Source organism: Podarcis bocagei (genome assembly GCF_964188305.1).
Source record: "Podarcis bocagei genome assembly, chromosome: 8".
NCBI classification, from domain to species: Eukaryota; Metazoa; Chordata; class Lepidosauria; order Squamata; family Lacertidae; genus Podarcis; species Podarcis bocagei.
Genome location: NC_138133.1, coordinates 2291721 through 2309061, shown reverse-complemented (window position 1 = coordinate 2309061; position 17341 = coordinate 2291721). Strand labels below are relative to the sequence as shown.

The 17341-nt window shown below is 44.6% G+C and overlaps 1 long non-coding RNA gene across 1 annotated transcript; it reads left to right on the top strand.

Annotated features, from left to right (window-relative positions):
* Window positions 1-13481: 13481 nt before the first annotated feature.
* Window positions 13482-17089, top strand: LOC308593562. The gene is made up of 5 exons (XR_014011007.1): window positions 13482-13581; window positions 15207-15325; window positions 15504-15558; window positions 15892-15931; window positions 16909-17089. It is a non-coding gene; the product is annotated as an uncharacterized lncRNA (long non-coding RNA).
* Window positions 17090-17341: the final 252 nt, after the last annotated feature.

Sequence of the window (17341 nt, the reverse complement as noted above, 5' to 3'; positions counted from 1 at the left end):
TTATAATTGTGTATTTTGTTGTAAGCAACTCTGTGGCCTTATGGTAAAGTGTATGTAGGAATTCTAATAAACAAATCAATAATAAAATAATTAATGTGCTCAGAATGTGATGAAACTCAGGAGATAAGGCAGAAAAAATGGGAGGCCAGCTCTGGATAAAATTAATGTATCTACTAGATCCATTTTTGTTGATGCAGGAATATTAATGCCTTCAGTTTGGACAAAATTTTCTGCCTAATGAAGTTTCATACACTGCCAGACCAACAGACACCAGCAATCCTATGCATGAAGGAAGTCTAGGATTCCATACAATTAAATGTATTACCTTACCCAATTTGTATCTGTGTCTTAAATATGTGGGAAATAAATGAGGAAATAGTTCATTGGGAATATCATTTTAATAGATTGAATTCTGCTTTGGGGTGTAAAGAAGAGTAAAACTATACTCAAATGTATAAAAGAATAGCTGTAATAAAGCCCAAAGATCTCACTTTTTCAACTGAAAATGTATGAGGCAGCAGGTGAGAGAGAGAGACACAGCCAAACCTCTCTGCTGTTCAAACACAGCAAAAAACAAACAAGCGGTTTTATCACTTCCTCTGCTTGCAGATTGTGGGCATTGCCTGGTATTTTCACAGTTGGGGGATGGGCTTTTTTCCTGCGATGCTTCTATCCCCCCCACCCCTGCCCCCATCAAATGATGGATTGTTTCTATATCTTGAAGGACACATGAGAAAGAGAATTTGATAAAATGCACAAACAGGCACCAGATGCCTCAGAAAGGCATGTAAGTCCTGGTTCTTCCTAGTTCACCACTGACCCCATAGTGTGGCTCAAGGCTAGAAATTGTCCATTATACACAATTTTGGTGGTGTGAGGCTTGCTAATCAGTAAGTTTGTGATGATACTAAAATGCTCAAGGTCATTAAAACAAAAATACATTGTGAAGAGCACCAAAAGAACCCCTTTAAACTGAGTGAATGGGTGGCAAAATGGAAGATGCAATTCAAAGTAAACAAATGATAGGTCGGGGGAAAGAATAATAATCCTAATTTCACACATACACTCATGGGGTCTGAACTGGTGGTGATGGACCAGGAATGAGACCTTGGTGTTATAGTGGAAAGTTCAATGGAGATTTCAACCCAGGTGTGTGGCAGCTGTGAAAGAGGCAAGCTCCATGTTAGAGATCACTAGGAAAGGAATTGAAAAGAAAACCCTCCAATATTATAATGTTATACAAATCTATGGTGCAACCATATTTGGAACATTGTGCACAGTTCGGGACTCCTCACCTCAAAAAAGATATTATGGAATTGGAAAGGTTCAGAAAAGGGCAAACAGGATGAGCGTGTGTGTGTGTGTGTGGAGAGAGAGAGGGGGGGGGACTCCCCTATGCAGGGCTGGCCCTGGAGTTTTTGTCACTAAGGCAAAACAGAACATGTGCCCCCTGCACTCCCACTGCTGCTGACTTCCCCCACAACCCCTTTCCCTTGCTCTCCCCCAACCCCACCACCTAGAAAAAGGATGCCCAAAGGAAGGGGGCGGGGAGAAGTAGTTGTTCTTGACAGTGGGTGGAGTTGGCAGCGTTGGCGAGAGAAGGAGTATACTATGTATGACTGAAGCACTGTATATGACTGAAGCACACGGGTGCAATTAATTTTATTTACAAAATGAGTGCAGAACATACAAAAACATGCATTATGATAAGAATCCCAATCAATGGCTAATATTTATTGCAGAGCAATGGGAGATTGCATTGCAAACCATAGCCCTCTCTTGTATCCCTGTCATATTGGTAGCAATCCTGCTTATATCCTGGTAGCAGCACATGCTCAGGAAAGACCAGGCTATCCTGTAGCGCATGTCCAACAACACACTCTTCCAGCACAGGCAGCCTAGAAGTGATGCACCTCTACTGTGTCTTGAGTCTGCCAAAGACTGTTAATGGTCCTGCTGTTAATGGTCTTCCCCTATACAGTTGCAAGAACCACTTCTGTTCAGGGTGGGTGCCTTTCAATCCAGATCATGATTGTTGGGTGCTTGGGATCTAAAGTACCCTCATCCATAGCCTGGCAGGCTGGCACAGTGCAGAGCTATGGAAGATGATTGCATTGTGGCTTCTCCCACGCCATCCTCCATCAATGTCAATAATGTGCCTTGTGTGGGATGAAATAAAAATTATTGCAGTTGATGAACTCATTTGCCTGCCCAATAGCAGCAAGTCTGGGAAGATGTGCCTCATCAACAGTGGCAGTGCAGTGAGGGAATTCCATTCATGAGCTGTAAAGGAAAAGAAGTAGTAAATTAAATAGGAAATTGTCTCCCTTGCTGGATGAGAGGTTAAATGGATGCTTGAATCTGCTTCCCATCAAACAAAAACACAAATAATAATTTGCAGTATTGTGCAATAGATTCAAAATGTAATAGTTATTTGTTCAACATTATGTTATATTTATATTTGTTTACTAATCCCAGAAATGTAAAATGCTCAATTTTTCATAGTGAAGTTAAGAAAACACATTTGAAAAGAATGTTCTACTTGCTGATCTTCCTCTTCTCCTTCTCCTTCTAGCCCTACTAATGCTGTTAGGCAGATATTTAATTAAATAATGCTAAAAGCCACCGATTTACTAAGAGTCAAAGCTGTTCTATGCAGCTTCTTTTTCCAAGGTGAAATCCATAAAGTATTTACAATGCAAGGTTTAGGCAATGTGAGTGCTTTTAATATTCTATTTATAATTGACCTGGCTTTTCTTTGGCCTTTTTTGAAACAACATGAACACACAGAGAAATTCCAGTGCTAAATAATATACTAGAACTGTCTCTCAAGAAGGATAAATATGCTAGGTGGTAATGAAATAGTCTGTAAAGTTAACACTGTGCTTGCCAATCTTTGTACTATGCACATTGCACTGTGCTTTAGACAATATACTATTATTGGGTTTGTGAAGTAGCAGATTCCCATAACTTCCTGGGTGCCAGATCCTCCCCATAATTCCTGAACTTAGTAGAGGTTAGAACTAATCAAAGTTTGATTAAACATTTCCAAACATGGAAAGCCCCTGGATTTAGTTAGGCTAAAGAGTCAAGAAGCTGGCTGGGCATTAGCAGGGGACAAAGGCTGGTGACGGCCCATCCAGGAAGCCATCAGAGGGCCAAGGGGAGTGGTGCCCCTTCTTTGATGGGTGCTAGTGGACGCGGGTGGCGCTGTGGTGTAAACCACAGAGCCTAGGACTTGCCGATCAGAAGGTCGGTGGCTCAAAAAATTGTCAGTTCAAGAAGGACACTGACAAACTGGAACGTGTCCAGAGGAGGGCAACCAAAATGGTCAAAGGCCTGGAAACGATGCCTTATGAGGAACGGCTAAGGGAGCTGGGCATGTTTAGCCTGGAGAAGAGGAGGTTAAGGGGTGATATGATAGCCATGTTCAAATATATAAAAGGATGTCACATAGAGGAGGGAGAAAGGTTGTTTTCTGCTGCTCCAGAGAAGCGGACACGGAGCAATGGATCCAAACTACAAGAAAGAAGATTCCACCTAAACATTAGGAAGAACTTCCTGACAGTAAGAGCTGTTCAACAGTGGAATTTGCTGCCAAGGAGTGTGGTGGAGTCTCCTACTTTGGAGGCCTTTAAGCAGAGGCTTGACAACCATATGTCAGGAGTGCTCTGATGGCGTTTCCTGCTTGGCAGGGGGTTGGACTCGATGGCCCTTGTGGTCTATTCCAACTCTATGATTCTATGATTCTATGAAATCCCCACAGCAGGGTGAGCTGCCATTGCTCAGTCCCTGCTCCTGCCAACCTATCAGTTTGAAAGCACATCAAAGTGCAAGTAGATAAATAGGTACCGCTCTGGCGGAAAGGTAAACGGCGTTTCCGTGCGCTGCTCTGGTTCGCCAGAAGCGGCTTAGTCATGCTGGCCACATGACCCGGAAGCTGTCTGCGGACAAATGTCGGCTCCCTTGGCCAGTAAAGCGAGATGAGCGCCACAACCCCAGAGTCGGTATGGGGTCCCTTTACCTTTAGTGGACAGAGGCAAACACAAGGTTTAGGGCTTCAGCTTTGAATGTCGTAGGCTTGGGGAGGTCCTTGGAGTTGGTTGGCAGTGAAAAGAAGAAGGGGCAGAAGTGAGCTGGGCAGGAGTGACTAGCTGGAACAAAGTGATACAGAGGATGCCCTTTTTGCTGTCCTTTGAATGCAATGTTGCCCTTAAGGGAAAGCCAGGCCCTCATAGGATGGGAATGCTCTGCAATCTCTCCATCTAGGTTCAGGTTGGCCGGGGGGGGGGGGAAGCAGCACAGTATACAGATCATGTTTGAACAATTGCACAAAAACAATCTTCTTAGAATAAAACAGAGTTTATCCACAGTTCACATTCAGTAGCAAACTGTAGGCAGGCTTAGGTTGCAATTCCAAGTGCATTTGTAAATATATCAGGATGATGGAGTCTGAGCCTTTTGCCTCAGATGCAACAACTAGCAATATCTCTGTAGAGATGCAGTGGTAGCAAGATGCATGCAAGGGAGAGAGGGGGGAGGGAGGGAGGGGGAGATGACCATGACCAGCCTTTTCTATGAGTTACGCCCAACTCTACCTGGGCGTAGAGGGGAAGTTTGATAGGAAGTCCTCCCTGCTGGACCCACATTCTGCTGAGTGCCCATTCCAGGAAACAGGAAATGTTGGATTGGACTGCTCTTTCTGGATATCCCATACTGCTCAGTAGGTGACATAGTCAGTGCCTTAGTGTCATCCGGCAGTAAATGGCTAAGTCCAGCACTGACACAATAAGGTGAAGTATCAGCAGTGAGGAGTAATGGTTACTATTCATCACCATGTATAAACACTGAACCGGCAGTCAGGAACTGCTTGACATTCTGGAAAACTTCCTCATGCTGCTGAGCCCAACTCCAAGGAACTCTCTTCTCCAGCAGGTGGTGAGGTGGCTCCAAGATGGTTGCCTTATTTGGGAGAAGCACATGGTAGCAGTTAGGCAGCCTGAGGAAGGCTTGCAGCTCCTCTTTTGATTTTGGTGTAGGTGTGGGTTACATGGATTACATGTAACTTGCCCTGGGTAAGCATTGATGCAATAGCCTAAGAATGTGAAACTGGGAGTTTTAATTTCACATTTCTCTTTTTAAACTCAGGCTCCTGCCCAAGGTCACCCAGCAGCTGCATGTGGAGGAGCAGAGACGCGAACCCGGTTCCCCAGATTACGAGACTACCGCTCTTAACCACTACACCACACTGGCTCTCTTGAATGGCTTTAAAAGTGGACTGGACAGATTCATGGAGATTCATTCTATCCATGGCTACTAGCCACCCTGGCTATGGTCAGTAATGCTTCTGAATAGCAGTTGCTAAAAATCACAGAGGGGGACGTTCTCTTGCGCGCAGGCTCTTCTTATGGGTTGAGCTTCAGGGGAGAAGACCATAAATAGTTAGGCCTTCAAACACAACCATTCTTTCCCCTAGAATGAGGGGAAAGCTCCACCCAACAGCTACAACTGGAAGAGAACTACAGGAGCCCCATCAATCAAAAAGCAGTAACGTAACCCATTAGTATGAGATCCAGTGTGGTGTAGTGCTTAGGAGCAGTGGACTCATAATCTGGGGAACCGGGTTCGCGTCTCCGCTCCTCCACATGCAGCTGCTGGGTGACCTTGGGCCAGTCACACTTCTCTGAAGTCTCTCAGCCCCACTCACCTCACAGAGTGTTTGTTGTGGGGGAGGAAGGGAAAGGAGAATGTTAGCCGCTTTGAGACTCCTTAAAGGGAGTGATAAAGCGGGATATCAAATCCAAACTCTTTTAGTATGTGGGATATTTAAAATGCAGTCAAAACCGACAATTCATGTTTTGCTAGATAGGCACATGATAGGAGCTGAAGTTCATAAAGTTTTCCTGTAAGTTTGCTAGAGAGACTTCTGTGAGACACTCCCACTGTGCCCTGACGGGGAGGGGGGGAGGGTGTAGTAGCTATATATTCTCCTATCTGCCTGGACACAGCATCTTCCTCTCTTCCTTCCTCACCAAGTCAGCAATGTGAAGAAACATCTGCTCAGACTCCATTTTTAAGATAGGCTTACATATGTCTTTGTAACCGAAGTAACATTTTAAGCTTGCTTGAACAAAGCTGCTGCATCTGTTACTCTTCAACAAGTATTCTGAGTGCGTAAATGTTATTTTTACCTTTTACAATACCGTTTGTGTGATTGTCATTTTAATTCTGGTTTACTTAAGCTAAAAGGCTGCAAGTAGCCTATCTAAGCTTTCCTTTTAAGCTTCAAAGGGATAGTGCTCTTCTGAACTCACAAACCTGAGTAAAGAAGGACAGTAAAGAGTAAAGAGCTAGCAGGGAAGCAGTTGAAGAAGGAGCAAAAAGGGTTTTCTCTTGTGTGCTTGTGCTTCTTTGTGGCTGATTAGCTGTTTTCCCTGTGCAAAGGTCAGAGGGGGCAGGGTTTCTGTTGAGGAAGGTGATTAGCTGTGGGAGGAGCTTATCAGAGCTAGCAGGGCAGCGGCAGCAGCAGTTTAATCCATCTTTTAGATTTAGGGGAGCTAGTCTCAAACGTTTGTTGGGGGAGACCTAGGTTTTTTTGTGGGGGGAGTTATTTGTCCTGTCTGCACACTTTTTATGATGGAGGACTGCTGTAGTCACCCCCAACGACACATTCTCAAGATGGAGGGGGAGGGAACAGCTGCTGTCGCCTGCGGTTCCTGCGCAATGTTTGCCATCTTGCCAAAGGTTGCAGGCAGCTTTACCTGCAGCAATTGCATGTTGATTGCCCTCTTAAAAGACAAAGTCCAGCAACTGGAGGAACGTGTAGCTACGCTCCAAAGAATTAGAGAGCTGGAGCTCTTCTTGGAAGCAACAGACCACACCGTCTCCATCAAGGAGGAGACAGGGGACTCCCCTGAGAAGGAGGCTAGTTCACCAACACAGGAGCCGGATATATGGAGAAACGTGACTCAAAGAAGTAGGAGGCCCAGGGTTCGTTCTGATTGTTTAGAATTACACAATCACTTTGAGGTCCTCTCCCCTAGCATGGAAGACGAAGAGCAGACTCCATTTGAGGATCTCTCCCTCATTTCTGTCGATCAGGTAAATGAAGACGAGCAGCAAAGTCAGTCCTCAGGGAATGTGCAGGCGACCTTGGAACGGACAGCTCATGGAAGAACCCCGACCAAACCTAAGAGGAGGCGTGTAGTGGTGATAGGGGATTCCCTACTGAGGGGAACAGAAGCAGTGATTTGTGGGCCTGACAAGATGTCTCGGGAAGTGTGCTGTCTCCCCGGGGCTAAGATCCAAGATGTAACTGAACGACTGCAAGGAATCATAAAACCCACTGACAAATAACCCTTCCTCTTGGTTCATGTGGGAACCAATGACACTGCAAGCAATAGCCTCCAGAAGATCAAAAGAGACTACGAGGCTCTCGGCAGGAAATTGAAGCAACTAAATGCACAAATTGTCATCTCATCTCTCCTCCCAGTTGAACGACGTGGCCCAGGGAGAGAGGGAAAAATAGTGGAAGTGAACAGCTGGCTTCGCAGATGGTGTAAACAGGAACGGTTTGGATTCTTAGATCACGGACTGCAGTTTCTTGAAGATGGACTTCTGGCAAGCGATGGGCTGCACCTCACAACAGTTGGGAGAAATGTTTTTGCCAAAAATCTCAGAAACCTCATCAGGAGGGCTTTAAACTGACTAATGTGGGGGAGGGAGACAGTGCTCCTGAAGGTAGGAGCCTATCAATTGATGAAGATGATCATCCAAATGTCATAGACCAAATGGAGCAAACAGCACGCAGACCTAGTGGTGGGAGGAAAAAATCCTTAAATAAGAGACACGGGGGAATGATTAATGGACTTCAATGTCTGTACACTAATGCGCAAAGCATGGGAAATAAACAAGATGAGCTTGAGCTCTTGGTACAGCAAACTAAATATGACATAATAGGCGTCACTGAAACCTGGTGGAATAAGTCCCACGATTGGAATGTAATAATGGGGGGATACAATCTATTTCAGAGAAACAGACCAGACAAGAAAGGAGGAGGAGTGGCGTTATATGTCAGGGATGTGTATACCTGTGAAGAGATCCAAGATTTAGAACCTCAAAGCCAAAGTGAGAGCATTTGGGTCAAAATTAAGGGAGAGAAGAATAACAGGGACCTCATTGTGGGAGTTTACTATAGATCCCCAAGCCAAACGGAGGACATAGATGATGCCTTCCTGGAACAGATGGCCAAGCATGCAAAAGGAAGGGAGATAGTAGTAATGGGGGACTTCAATTACCCGGATATTTGTTGGACGTCAAACTCAGCCAAGAGCATAAGGTCAAACAGATTCCTCACTGGCCTTGCAGACAACTTCATTGTCCAGAAAGTGGGAGAAGCAACAAGAGGAACAGCCATTTTAGATCTGGTCCTAACCAATGTTGATGATCTGGTTAGTGGGGTAGAAGTGGAAGGATCATTAGGCGCGAGTGATCATGCTCTTCTGAAGTTTACTATACAGCGGAAAGGAGCAGCCAAGCATACTAGGACTCAATTTCTTGACTTTAAGAAAGCTGACTTCATAAAACTTAGGGAAGTGCTGGGTGAGATCCCATGGACAGTAATACTAAAAGGAAAGGGAGTTCATGATGGCTGGGAGTTTGTTAAGAGGGAGATACTAAAAGCACAACGTCAGGCAATACCAATGAGACGGAAACATGGAAGGTGCCTAAAGAAGCCAGGGTGGCTATCTAAAGAACTTTTAACTGAGTTAAGATTAAAAAAGGATGTGTACAAAAAATGGAAAAGGGGGGAAACCACCAAAGAGGAATTCAAACAAATAGCCAGCACGTGTAGACACAAAGTCAGAAAAGCTAAAGCACAGAATGAACTCAGGCTTGCTAGAGAGGTTAAAAGCAACAAAAAAGGCTTCTATGGGTATGTTCGTAGCAAAAGGAAGAGCAAAGAAACAGTGGGGTCACTCAGAGGAGAAGATGGTGAAATGCAAACAGGGGACACAGAAAGGGCTGAACTCCTCAATGCCTTCTTTGCCTCAGTCTTTTCCGATAAGGAAAACAATGCCCGGCCTGAAGAATTTGGAGCAAATGATTCAGCAAAGGAAACACAGCCCAGAATAACTAAGGAGATAGTACAAGAATACTTGGTCAGTTTAGATGTATTCAAGTCTCCAGGGCCAGATGAACTGCATCCAAGAGTATTAAAAGAACTGGCAGATGTGATCTCAGAACCACTGGCAGTCATCTTTGAGAATTCCTGGAGAACAGGCGAAGTCCCGGCAGACTGGAGGAGGGCAAATGTTGTCCCTATTTTCAAAAAGGGGAAAAGAGAGGACCCAAATAATTACCGCCCAGTCAGTCTGACATCAATACCAGGGAAGATTCTGGAGCAGATCATTAAGCAAACAGTCTGTGAGCACCTAGAAAGGAATGCTGTGATCACCAATAGTCAGCATGGATTTCTGAAAAATAAGTCATGTCAGACTAACCTGATCTCGTTTTTTGACAGAATTACAAGCCTGGTAGATGAAGGGAACGCAGTGGATGTAGCCTACCTTGATTTCAGCAAGGCATTTGACAAGGTGCCCCATGATATTCTTGTAAAGAAACTGTAAAATGTGGTCTTGACTCTGCTACCACTCAGTGGATTTGTAACTGGCTGACTGACCGAACCCAAAGAGTGCTCATCAATGGTTCCTCTTCATCCTGGAGAAGAGCGACTAGTGGGGTGCCACAGGGTTCTGTCTTGGGCCCGGTCTTATTCAACATCTTTATCAACGACTTGGATGATGGACTCAAGGGCATCCTGATCAAATTTGCAGATGACACCAAACTGGGAGGGGTGGCTAACACCCCTGAGGACAGGATCACACTTCAAAACGACCTTGACAGATTAGAGAACTGGGCCAAAACAAACAAGATGAATTTTAACAGGGAGAAATGTAAAGTATTGCACTTGGGCAAAAAAAATGAGAGGCACAAATACAAGATGGGTGACACCTGGCTTGAGAGCAGTACATGTGAAAAGGATCTAGGAGTCTTGGTTGACCACAAACTTGACATGAGCCAACAGTGTGACGCGGCAGCTAAAAAAGCCAATGCAATTCTGGGCTGCATCAATAGGAGTATAGCATCTAGATCAAGGGAAGTAATAGTGCCACTGTATTCTGCTCTGGTCAGACCTCACCTGGAGTACTGTGTCCAGTTCTGGGCACCACAATTCAAGAAGGACACTGACAAACTGGAACGTGTCCAGAGGAGGGCAACCAAAATGGTCAAAGGCCTGGAAACGATGCCTTATGAGGAACAGCTAAGGGAGCTGGGCATGTTTAGCCTGGAGAAGAGGAGCTTAAGGGGTGATATGATAGCCATGTTCAAATATATAAAAGGATGTCACATAGAGGAGGGAGAAAGGTTGTTTTCTGCTGCTCCAGAGAAGCGGACACGGAGCAATGGATCCAAACTACAAGAAAGAAGATTCCACCTAAACATTAGGAAGAACTTCCTGACAGTAAGAGCTGTTCGACAGTGGAATTTGCTGCCAAGGAGTGTGGTGGAGTCTCCTACTTTGGAGGTCTTTAAGCAGAGGCTTGACAACCATATGTCAGGAGTGCTCTGATGGTGTTTCCTGCTTGGCAGGGGGTTGGACTCGATGGCCCTTGTGGTCTCTCCCAACTCTATGATTCTATGATTCTATGATTCTATGATTCTATGATTCTATGATTCTATGATTCTATGATTCTATGATTCTATGATTCTAATATCTAATAAATAGATCCTATCCTAGCATATGTAAGGTAAAGGTAAAGGACCTCTGGACGGTTAAGTCCAGTCAAAGGCGACTATGGGGTGTGGCGCTCCCTTGGCCTGAAGCGAGAGCCACTGTTTGTCCACAGACAGCTTTTTGGGTCATGTGGCCAGCAGGACTAAACCGTTTCTGGCGCAATGGGACACTGTGCAGAAACCAGAGCTCATGGAAACGCTGTTTACCTTTCTGCCACAGTAGTACCTATTTATCTACTTGCACTGGCATGCTTTCGAATTGCTAAGTTGGGAGAAGCTGGGACAGAGAAATGGGAGCTCACCCCGTCTCAGGGATTCGAACCACCTACCTTCCGATCGGCAAGCCCAAGAGGCTCAGTGGTTTAGACCAAAGCGCTACCAGCATCCTAGCATATAGCACACACAAGAGGTGCCTTTCCGGATTCTGCTGTTTCATTAGGCAGAGCTCAAAATGTATTTGAAGTTGGTAACTATATAATTCCTGGAAATAATCCTGCTCCACCTCTACTAATACTTCTTCTCTTTCCCCTTTTCCACTGAAAGCTGGCATTCTTGGGAAGTTGAATTCCAATATTGTATGCTTTGTTTTTCTGCACTTGGCATCCACACAGTGCAGACTGTGTGTGACCACAGAGGAAGTGGCACTCAGCAATGGAATGGAGGAGCCACTGAGGATGACCCGAGGTATAGCAGGTGTCAGTGGAGAAATGGGTCAGAGGGAAGCAGAAGACGAAGCGCAGAGATGCTTCCAAAATGAACAGGGCTCTTGCTTGAGTTATTCATTTGCCCAGCGTGCATCACGACTCTTTATCCTCCCAGGACTCTTCTCCAGCTCAGGTCAATGTTTGGAAGCTGTGGCTGGATGGTTACGTGGGATGGTTACGTGGGTTGAAGTTAAATCCTTTGAAGACAGAGGTCCTTTGGCTGGGTCAGGATGATATGGGATTGGGGGGGGGCAACTCCCATCTCTTGCGGGGGCGCTATTAGTGCCAGCACCGTCCGTAAAGGCAGCATTTTTTCATCTCCGCCAAGCTAAGCAGTTGGCTCTTCACCTCTCTCGCCCTGACCTAGCCACTGTGATCCATGTGATGGTCACCTCCAGACTGGATTATTGTAACTCACGCTACATGGGGCTGCCCTTGAGACTGACCCAGAAACTCCAGTGGGTGCAGAATGCCGCAGCGAGACTCCTTACGGGGTCCTCGCTGCGAGATCACATTCACCCGGTGCTATACCAGCTGCACTGGCTCCCGGTGGAGTACAGGATCAGGTTTAAGGTGCTGGTTTTAACCTTTAAAGCCCTATACGGCCTAGGACCCTCATACCTACGGGACCGCCTCTCCTGGTATGTCCCAAGGAGGACCTTACGGTCTTCAAACAAAAACATCTTGGAGGTCCCAGGCCTCAGAGAGGTTAGGCTGGCCTCAACTAGAGCCAGGGCTTTTTCAGCTGTGGCTCCGATCTGGTGGAACGCTCTGTCCCAAGAGACTAGGGCCCTGCGGGACTTGACATCTTTCCGCAGGGCCTGCAAGACAGAGCTGTTCCACCAGGCCTTTGGCCAGGGCACAGCCTGACTCCGTCCTTTGGAAATGGTTGCCATTAATCTGATTGGAATTAATTTTATAATGAAATGATTTTAGAATGTTTTATCATTTTACTGTTGTTAGCCGCTCTGAGCCTGGCTTCGGCTGGGGAGGGTGGGATATAAATAAAATTTATTTTTATTATTATTAATCCAAGCAGGATGGAAACTGCCTGCCTACTACCTGGCCTGGCAGCACCTACAACTGCAATGACTGCAAAAAAGAGGCCTAAGAGCCCCCCCCCCCCCGCCGCTTTCCTCCATATTCCTTCCTGGTGTCTGGAATACCAGCAAGCAGCATACCAGGGAAGAAGAGGAAGGGGGAGGAAGGGGCTTTCCCTGCCTCTGCCATTTCAGCAGTTCCTTGTAGGCTAGGCTAAGTACACGAAGGGGGTGGAGCCTGTGGGACATTCAGAAAACCTCCTGAGCTGGAATTGCCCATCACTAATGAGGACTTACGCATCTGCATGCTTGAAAAAGGGAAGATCTAGTCTTGATTTTAAACAAATTCTACTAAGCATTTGTTAGAATTTCTGAATTAGTTAAGGCTCTGTCTGTCCACAACTTATACTGTGCAACAGAGCAGACCCTCAAAGCTTTTAGCAAAGAGGATGGTTTGATGTCTTACTCAGCTCATTTGTGTTCAGCCTTCAGTGACATGAACCAATAAAGCATTGTTTATTCAAAGCTTAGAGGGGCTCATGATGACTCTAATCCCTCCACAGATAGCAAACAGATAACAGAGACAATCACCTTTTCCCTACATCAGAGAATATACTGAGGAATATAACACACAAGCTGTAAGGCAAACCCATTATTGTGTTTAATATGAGAGAAGCCATTTTAAAATGGTAAAAGGTGCCACTCAGTGCCTGATTTATGTAACGAAGAAAAATAATGTTTTGTTAAGGGCTATGAATGTTCCGCAGACAATTTTTCTAGGCGCATATGCTCAAAAGCAGAGAAAGGGAAGTTAGACCAATGAATATGATTCACATGAAGATGCATTGTGCATTATGAACATCACAATAGATTGTGCCTTGCATCACTGGCTGGTGAGCAAAGAATGCAACCATGTTCCTTTGCCAACCTATGTACTTGAAAACATTATTTAAATGTGAAAAGCATGAAGCCATTGTGTTAAAATACACTCTCTTGCCAGTTTACGACGAGGATAGTGAGATCCTTGGAGACAGGGACGGGTTCTTTATGCATGATCATCGTTTAATGATTGGAATAATAAGCAGTGAAGTGTGTGTGAGTGCGCCTGCGTGAATGAGCTGGAGCTGGAATGAATTTACTCTGCAGAATTCCCTTCTGTGGATTTTGATGTTGACTGAATATGATTCACAATATTTGATGAGTATTTTATATCTGCATTTGACATCCAATGATATTTTATTTCAGTTATTTGGTATTTTACAGTATTTGTCAGTTGAAATGTAAAAATATTTATTACTTCCATATTTAAGCTCACACACCAGCTGCAGTTGGGAGATCAAACCCAATTTTGGGTATCTTCCATGGGTCAGACTAGAACCGTGATGGCTCCGAGTATGGCGTTTCCTGCTGTAGTTTCAGGCCTGGGCTCTGGAAGGATCTGCCTCCTGAAGGGAAGAGCTGTTCTCCTTTGCTCTCCTTTTGTAAGAACCTATGTTCTGCCTTGCATTTTGCTGACAAGCTGTTGGCTGCTTTTAGCTATTGCTAATATATTTTGTAGGGACGCGGGTGGCGCTGTGGGTTAAACCACAGAGCCTAGGACTTGCCGATCAGAAGGTCGGTGGTTCAAATCCCCGTGACGGGGTGAGCTCCCATTGCTCGGACCCTGCTCCTGCCAACCTAGCAGTTCAAAAGCACGTCAAAGTGCAAGTAGAAGGTAAACGGCGGGAAGGTAAACAGCATTTCTGTGTGCTGCTCTGGTTCTCCAGAAGTGGCTTAGTCATGCTGGCCACATGACCCGGAAGCTGTACACCGGCTCCCTCAGCCAATAAAGCGAGATGAGCTCCGCAACCCCAGAGTCGGTCACGACTGGATCTAATGGTCAGGGGTCCCTTTACCTTCAATATATTTCGTATAGACTGCTTTGGGTGCTTTTGTGGAAAGCAGCCTAGAAATGTCTTAAATCTACATTTCACAGTCTTTGATAACTGACATGCAATGGTATTTGCACAAAATGGGTTTTGAGGTTTGGCATGCAATACTAATGAGTAACTGACAGCCTTTGATGGATGACTTGCAGGGGTATTTTAGTATTTTTGACAGCTTGTGAGATTTAGATTAAGTTTACTACTGGAACAATCATAAGAGGCCAACACATCTAAAGCAGTAAGTTTTTCTGATTCAAAATGTGAATTTCATATTTCATATTCCATATAGAAGCCAAGCAAAATATATTTTGGAAAATTTCAAATATTTTTAATGTTTATTTTGGCTCTGGAATAATGCATCCAAAACATGACACAATGCTCTTCAGTGAAGCAAATTCAGTCATCCAACCGTGAATCCTTAGGTGACTGTGCTGCATACACTGGTGTGAACAGGCATGTATAAAATGAGCTTTGCATGACCTATGAATCATGATCAATCATAACCAGAAAAGCTTAAAATCCAGCACCTTGAATCTAGCTGAGGGTTGTATGGTTCTGCATGTAGGGACTTAGCTGCATTAGTAAAAAACAGTGTTTTGAATGCATTATAAACATGCAACACCAGATGGCACTAGAGAGCAAAAAAAAAAATTGATGCATTTTTCCATAGCATTTTTCTTCTTTTGTTATAACAATTTCGTTTCAGATTTATTTATAGCTCCCCACCCCCCAGTGTATAGATCCACCACATATCTCCAGCTGGAAGAGAATTGTACTTTTGGTACCCCAAACCAATCAAGCAACTGCAGCTGTGCAAGTGGAGCCCTTTAAAAAAAAGAAATCCCATCAACTTGCACAAGTAAGAGGCTACATTCACCACAAGTTGACACCAAACAGTTGTTTAGTGGGGTTTTAATTGTCCAGAAGGGCTACATGCAGAACAGAGCCTGCTCTGCACATTCCCTTTTAGAGCACAGCTCTCTCTCTCTCCCCCCCCGCCCCCCACCCCCCGCCCCCCGCCATCATTTCCACTGTAGCATATAAAGGGCCATACAGTTGTTATCTCATTTAAGATTGCAACCATCCTGTAGGGTAAGTTGCTTTGGTGATGATATGGTCCCGAAACATTGAGGTTTCATCTACACATGTACCAAAATGAGGTGGCAAAATCTTGAAGTGGACCATGGCATTATAAAAAATAATCCCCTATGTAAACACTTCCTTGTAAATTTAAAATTGTGATCTTCCCCCGTGTGGTACGTTACTGCATGATGACTCTCCCACCTCATTCCCCTCCCCCATTATGCTTTGTGACGACCCTGCTTGACCAGATGTTTCTTTTTAGTATCGCACAATTCTGTACAAGTTTACTCAGAAGTAAATGTTAGGCTTTTAGTGGCTAATTAAAACCTGGATTTTTTTCAGAGAAAAATGCATCTGTGGGATGATCCAAATCAGTGGAAAGGTAAGGCGTGAGCAGCTGTGTAAAAATATGCTCACCACAAAGTAAGCGCAAAGTGAACTTGAAATGCTCAAACCAGATATGCAGCGTGTGTGGACCTGGGTTTCTTAGAACATCTAAAGGGATGCAGTCCTGGGTGGGCATTAAGACTCTTACTGTTAGGACTCTGGCTTCTGTGCATGTTTAGGGAATAAATCCAGGAGAATGGAAGCTTGTGTCACTGTGTATTCTGCACTAAAAACATAATAACATTTCAGCACTGAGGCAGCTCAAATTCTGCTCCAAGAAAAAGGGTTCATGTGCAAATTATGCAAATTATCTGCACTGGCATGATTTCCCTTGTTTTGCATAATTAATTTTGGTTCTGATAGTCATTTCGAAGGCAAGCTGCTAGAAAGGGCACTGAAGAATCACCCTTAGATACTGGAAATTTTAGCCTGCAATGTTATGCACACTTGTGAGTGCATCCCATTTAACTCAATGGCTATTGCTTCTGATTAAACATCTTGTTATTGGACAATTCCTTTAGCTTTTGAGATTTCGTAGGTCTCAATCCTGTGATCTCTGCATGCTGTGGTATGTGGGCACTTGACAATAGTGGAGCACAGAGCCCTCTCTCCTTTAGCACAAAGCTCTTTCTGTCTACACAACAGCCTCCTTGGATCCCTGTCCAAATGTTTTTATTTCCCATTATATTTCTAACCCAACTGTAGGACTCTTGAGGTACTACCGTACATGAAAAATGGGGGGGGGGGCATTAATTTGAATAATTGAATAGAACAGAAGCCACTGCTGTAGTTACTTGATTCACATTTTGAATTAAGGGGGCATTTCAACAAATGAAAGGAGAGAGTGCCATCTTCTGGCAAACTTCATAATTGCACTGAGTAAGTGGAGGTTTAACGTCAACAATATTTGGGATTCTACCTGTGGAATATCCCAATACAATCACATTTTCCTCTGCTTGCTTCGCATTGTAGGTTGCTTCCTTCCTTTGATGGAGATGTCACCAAATCTTGTGGGCATCTGCTCAAGCTGAGGTTAGCTGATCATCAATTTATGTCTCATCTTTACTCAGCCGAGAAAAGCATTCTTTGGGTCTATTAACTGGCAGATTTACATGCCCTGCATTCTTTTGTGTCATGGCCAGTAAAAGAGAAGTAGCAGAGAGACACATTTTGATATATTCTGCTTTACTAAAGAAGAAGGTTGCATCAGTCTTGATTTTGGGATTGATAAATAGCTTTTAGGATAGCTGAATGAGAATGTATTGGGTGTTGTTTTTCTATTACCAGGCTCAGACAGCTGTGGCTCCACTTGCTTTTCATGCAGAAGGTTGCAGGCTCCATTCCTGGCATCTCCAGAAAGAGCTGGGAGATTCCCTGGTGGGAAAACCTTGAGAGCTGCTACAAA